Raw genomic sequence first — 7,060 nt, 5'->3', positions numbered from 1 at the left:
ATTTCCTTAAGGTATTTTAAGACAATTTCTCGTGTCACCTCAATATTGCTTATATTGGATGTATGGTTCCCGACGTCAGTTGGATCAAGGGTAAGTGGATCGGAGGGTTTACTGAAAACTGAACTGAAATATTTTGAAAATAAATTTGCAATTTCCGTTCCATTATTGGCTTTCAGCTCTCCAAAATACATACATTTTGGGACACCTTGGGATGCGGTAGAAGATTTGACGTGGCTCCAGAAGTTTTTAGGGTTTGAGGAAATATTGTTTTCAATATTACTCAAGAAACGGGATTTGCTTTTCCGACAAAGTCTTTGTGCCGTTTACGAAGCAGGGAAAATGCGTCATAGTCAGCCTGGTTCTTGTGTTTTTTATATTTGCTAAAGTATTTTGATTTTTCCTTAGTTACCTTAATAAGGGCAGCACTGTACCAAGGAGGATATTTCGAGTTCCACGAGAGTTTATGAGGAATATGAAGATTTATGAGGTATTTCAAAAACGTATAGAAACCGTCAAGCGCTGGTTCTATTTGAGAGGTAGAAAAAATGGAAGCCCAGTCAGCTTGTTCAAGGGCGAAATTAATTGAATCGTAGTCTCCACGATTATATATAAAAACTTTTCTTTTCGCATTTGTCAATGAAGGAGTTTCCTGAAATGGCACACTAATGGACAGAGCTTTATGATGTTCATCTTCAGGAACTAGCGGGTCGTCATTAGATTCGACGGAGATTAGTAGATTTGACAGAATCAGATCTAGGATATGGCCGCTTGAGTTAAGTTCACCGTTATATTGAGAGAGGTTTAGAAAATGCATACAGTCTACGAAGTAATTACTAACGTGAGTAGAGTAATTACTAGCTGCATAGTGAGCAGATGGCGAAGTTTGGATCCATGAAATTTCAGGAAGGTTAAAGTCACCTAAGATAATAAAAGAATCATTGGGGTTATTTGATACTACGTCTGATAACATGTTCAGGAAATTTTCGATTAAATATTGATGTTGAGGATATAAGGAATGTAAGAAAAAAGTAAGAGTAGGAGTGAAAGAACGAAAGAAACGCCTGGAAGAGGAAGAAGGAATGAAAATGACAAACCATTTCCAAGAAAACATTAAGTTGTTTTGGAAGGAAGTCAAAAGGTCCCGGTGTGGCCCTGAAACCGGAAGCATGAAAGTAATAAAATCGAAAGATGGAAAAGTGTTGACGAATGAGGAAAAAATAAAAGAGAGATGGATGAAGTATTTCGAGGAAGTCTTTGAAAGCGAAGTGAGTGACAGTGATTCTAGCGGCGAATCAGATATGAACGATGATGGACTGAATGTTACCGAAATTAGCATGGATGAGATAGAAAGATCAATTAAGTGTATGAAGAATGGTAAGGCTGTCGGTTTCGACAATATTGCTGCTGAATATTTTAAAGGAGGTAGCCGTATAATTCTCACATGGTTGTGCAATCTTTTTAACCAATGTTTAAAGAAAGGTTACACGCCTTTAGATTGGAGAAGGGCAGTGATCATGCCATTATACAAAGGTAAAGGGTCACGTATGGAATGTGGGAATCATAGGGCTATTAGCCTGCTAAGTTCAGTTGGCAAGCTGTATGGTAGAATTTTGATTGAAAGGGTAAGAAAGGAAACAAAGGATAAAATATGGGATGTGCAAGGTGCTTTTATGAGTGGAAGGGGGTGCATGGACCAGATCTTCTCATTGCGTATGCTCACCGAGAAGTTTCTGGCAAAAAACCAGAAACTTTTCTATGCCTTTGTAGATCTACAAAAAGCATACGACCGAGTCGACAGGAAAAAGCTATGGAAGGTGTTGTCCAAGTATGGAGTGAATGCGAATCTGACTCAGGCAATTGCGTCTCTATATGAGGGAAGCGTTGCATGTGTTAGGGTGAACGGTGGTTTTACGGGGTGGTTTGATATCACAAAAGGTGTTAAACAAGGCTGCGTAATGTCACCGTGGTTATTCAATCTATACATGGATAATTGTATGCAAGAATTGAAAGATGTGGGATTGGGCGCGAATTTGAGTAATCTGAAAGTATGTTGCCTGTTGTATGCTGATGATGCGGTGCTGATTGCTAATAGTATGGATGATCTGCAGTCTCTCGTGTCTAGGATGAACGAAGTATGCGTGAAGAATGAGTTAATGATGAATGTAAGTAAGTCTAAAGTAATGGTGTTTGAAAGAGAAAGTACGAAAACAGTGTGCAATATAGTTGTGAATGAGGAATACTTGGAGCAGGTGGATGAATTTGTGTATTTAGGAAGCATGTTTACGAGAGATGGGAAGGCTGACAGAGATATTGAAAGAAGAGTAAATGCAGGTAAATCCATTAATAGAGGACTGAACGCAGTTGGCGCTAACAAAAAATTGTCCAAAGAAGCGAAGTTAGCAGTCCACAATGGAGTGCTGGTACCTACCCTGATGTATGGAAGTAAGGCATGGAACTGGCAAAGAAAGGATGAAAGTAGATTGAATGCTGTTGAAATGAGATCCCTGAGGCGTATGTGTGGTAAAACCATGTATGATCGTGTGAGGAATGTGGATATCCGCAAAGAGTGCAAAGCTGATGTAAGCGTGATGAGTAAGATCAAGAAAGGGACGCTTAGATGGTTTGGGCATGTAGAGCGAATGAGCGAAGAAAGGAGTGTAAGGAGAATATACGATGCAAATGTGAATGGTAGCAGAAGTCGGGGACGCCCGAGGAAGAAATGGCACGACCAAGTGAATCAGATACTTGAGTCGGGCCATGTCAAGAGTCAGAACAATAGAAGAGTATGTATGAGACGATGTATGAATGTGAATGAGGCAAGGAGTGTGTGCCAAGACCGAGTTGTTTGGCGGTTCGTCCTCTCTGCCTACCCCTGCGGGGAAACGGCGTGATGGTTAGTTAGTTAGTTAGATATTACATTATGTATTTTATGCAGAATCAGCAGAAGTAGGAAAAAAATATCAAGTAAAATGTACTTTAAAATGCATTTATAATAAAAAATTCACTTACTTTAAAAAAATATATTATTTACGATTGTTTATATAATGTTATATAATACTATGTACATATGTGTGTAAGTTAAATCATAATATCTCTTGATTTTTCAAGCATTTGTATTCAATGTAAAAGTTATAGCGTTATGTTGGACGTGGTGTGTGTAATTTAGTTTTGAAAAAGTTGGTACCATTTGTTTTGATAAAAAGTGTTTTTGTATTATATTCTGTTTGGCATGTGTTAGTATTTTTTGTATTCTCTTCTATTTTTTTCAAAGGGGTGTGTTGGTATTTTATTTATTTTCTTCTGTTTGTTTCAAAGGGGTAGGAATGTGTAAGTAGTTTGTGACATCTCTTCTGTTTGTTTCAAAAGGGTAGGCACGTGTTGTTATTTTGTGTATTCTCTTCTATTTGCTTCAAAGGGGTAGGCATGTTGGTGATAATCTGTTTTGACTTAAATAGCACAGACCATCAGGGAATATTTTAAATCCCTATGAAAAAAAAATGGATTGATCATTGAATTCACTCTGCAGGAGAAGACAACTCATAAACCAGCCACCAAATACATATAAACAGAAAGACTCACCAGAGAATCTCACTTGCAATTGAGTTCTTCTCCTTGATCTTCAAATTCTGCGGCAGACGGCAAATCAGCACAAAATATATTTGAATTCGCACTATGAAATTATAAGATGTAAACCAGCTCTCGAGAGAGTAGAATTATTATTAATGATGAATTAACACATTTGTAATTCAACGTACTGCACATTATTGTGACAAAAAATATTTTAATCATTTTTGTCTTAAATAGACCTCTATTGACAAATGACACAATCCGGGGCTTCTCCACATGTGTTGGTATTTTGTGTATTCTCTTCTGTTTGTTTCAAAGGGGTGTGATGGTATTGTGTTGGTATTTTGTGTATTATCTTCTGTTTGTTTCAAAGGGGTAGGCATGTGTTGGTATTTTGTAGGTATATTCTCTTCTCTTTGTTTCAAAGTGGTAGGAATGTGTTGGTATTTTGTGTATTATCTTCTGTTTGTTTCAAAGAATTAGGCATGTGTTGGTATTTTGATTAACATGATAAGGAAGATTTGCAGTAACATTAGTGTTGTTTAAGGCCGACATAGTCCAGTGGTAACGCATTGGACTGCCATTCCAAAGGTCGCGGGTTCGAACCCGGCGTGCGCAAATAAATTTTATTTGATCGATTTGTGTTATTTCACAATTAATTAATTAAAATAATATATAGTATATTTGCGGCACGTTCCAGAGTGGAAGATACTACCGGTATCGCCCTGGTGTAAGACCACCATTCAGAATTGAAACGTTGCTCCAAATGGCTTTAGCCGTGTTTAGTGACTAGATCTGAATAGCCAGGTACTTCCCCACCTTCCTCTTTCCTTTCCCCACTTACCTTCAGCCTCACAACATCCCCCAATCGGGGATGCCATAGTCTCACTGGCTCCAGACGGGAGCAGTTGGGACTCTTGTGAGGTATTAACTATAAAAAAAAAAAAAAACGGTGCTTTTGGTTTTCTTCTCAAAGTTGACAGTCAGCTCCCACCGAGCCGTTGATTTGCATTATTTTGGAGTAAGGAAGGTTGTGCTGGAAGTATACGTGCAGTTTGCCGTCAGCACAAATCTGGAGTGATACAATACCATATTAGTGGGTGTAACAGTAATTTTAATTCAGGTGCTTTACATTATTATCGAAAGGTTACTTTCACATTAAGCCACACAACGCACGGAGCCGCTCCCACTGAGTGAAACCTGTTCTGAGGTGAGTGACAATACAATATTTTGTATGTTACTAGATACCTCACTGAGTGAAACCTGTTTTAAGGTGAGTGACAATACAATATTGGATTACTAGATACCTCACTGAGTGAAACCTGTTCTAAGGTGACTGACAATACATTATTGCATTACTAGATACCTCATTGAGTGAAACCTGTTCTAAAGTGAGAGTGAGTGACAATACAATATTGCATTACTAGATACCTCACTGAGTGAAACCTGTTCTAAGGTGAGTGCCAATACAATATTGGATTTCTAGATACCTCACTGAGTAAAACCTGTTCTAAGGTGAGTGAAAATACAATATTGCATTACTAGATACCTCATTGAGTGAAACCTGTTCTAAAGTGAGTGACAATGCAATATTGCATTACTAGATACCTCACTGAGTAATAAATGGTTCTGAGGTGACTGACAATACATTATTGCATTACTAGATACCTCATTGAGTGAAACCTGTTCAAAGGTGAGTGACAATACAATATTGCATTACTAGATACCTCACTGAGTCGAACCTGTTCTGAGGTGAGTGACAATACAATATTGCATTATTAGATACCTCACTGAGTGAAACATGGTTCTGAGGTGACCGACAATACATTATTGCGTTACTAGATACCTCACAAAGTGAAACCTGTTCTGAGAAGAGTGACAATACAATATATACCTCATTGAGTCAAACCTGTTCTGAGGTGACTGACAATATATTATTGCATTACTAGATATCTCACTGAGTTAAACATGGTTCTGAGGTGACTGACAATACAATATTGCATTACTAGATACCTCACTGAGTCGAACCTGTTCTGAGGTGAGTGACAATACAATATATTGCATTACTAGATACCTCACTGAGTCAAACCTGTTCTGAGGTGAGTAACAATACAATATTGCATAACTAGATACCTCACTAAGTGAAACTTGTTCTGAAGTGAGTGACAATACAATATTGCATTACTAGATACTTCACCAAGTGAAACCTGTTCAGAGAAGAGTGACAATACAATATAGACCTCATTGAGTCAAACCTATTCTGAGGTGACTGACAATACAATATTGCATTACTAGATACCTCACTGAGTGAAAACCTGTTCTGAGGTGAGTGACAATACAATATTGCATTACTAGATACCTCACTGAGTGAAAACCTGTTCTGAGGTGAGTGACAGTACAATATTGCATAACTAGATACCTCACTAAGTGAAACTTGTTCTGAAGTGAGTGACAATACAATATTGCATTACTAGATACTTCACCAAGTGAAACCTGTTCAGAGAAGAGTGACAATACAATATAGACCTCATTGAGTCAAACCTATTCTGAGGTGACTGACAATACAATATTGCATTACTAGATACCTCACTGAGTGAAAACCTGTTCTGAGGTGAGTGACAGTACAATATTGCATTACTAGATACCTCACTGAGTGAAACCCTGTTCTGAGGTGAGTGACAGTACAATATTGCATTACTAGATACCTCACTGAGTGAAAACCTGTTCTGAGGTGAGTGACAATACAATATTGCATTACTAGATACCTCACTTAGTGAAAACCTGTTCTGAGGTGAGTGACAGTACAATATTGCATTACTAGATACCTCACTGAGTGAAAACCTGTTCTAAAGTGAGTGACAATGCAATATTGCATTACTAGATACCTCACTGAGTAATAAATGGTTCTGAGGTAACTGACAATACATTATTGCATTACTAGATACCTCATTGAGTGAAACCTGTTCAAAGGTGAGTGACAATACAATATTGCATTACTAGATACCTCACTGAGTCGAACCTGTTCTGAGGTGAGTGACAATACAATATTGCATTACTAGATACCTCACTGAGTGAAACATGGTTCTGAGGTGACCGACAATACATTATTGCATTACTAGATACCTCACAAAGTGAAACCTGTTCTGAGAAGAGTGACAATACAATATATACCTCATTGAGTCAAACCTGTTCTGAGGTGACTGACAAAATATTATTGCATTACTAGATATCTCACTGAGTTAAACATGGTTCTGAGGTGACTGACAATACAATATTGCATTACTAGATACCTCACTGAGTCGAACCTGTTCTGAGGTGAGTGACAATACAATATATTGCATTACTAGATACCTCACTGAGTGAAACCTATTCTAAGGTGAGTGACAATACAATATTGCATTACTAGATACCTCACTGAGTGAAAACCTGTTCTGAGGTGAGTGACAGTACAATATTGCATTACTAGATACCTCACTGAGTGAAAACCTGTTCT

This window comes from Hesperophylax consimilis, chromosome 20 (assembly GCF_061612785.1).
Source record: "Hesperophylax consimilis isolate HC1 chromosome 20, BYU_Hcon_1.0, whole genome shotgun sequence".
NCBI classification, from domain to species: Eukaryota; Metazoa; Arthropoda; class Insecta; order Trichoptera; family Limnephilidae; genus Hesperophylax; species Hesperophylax consimilis.
This window is presented reverse-complemented; position numbering follows the sequence as displayed.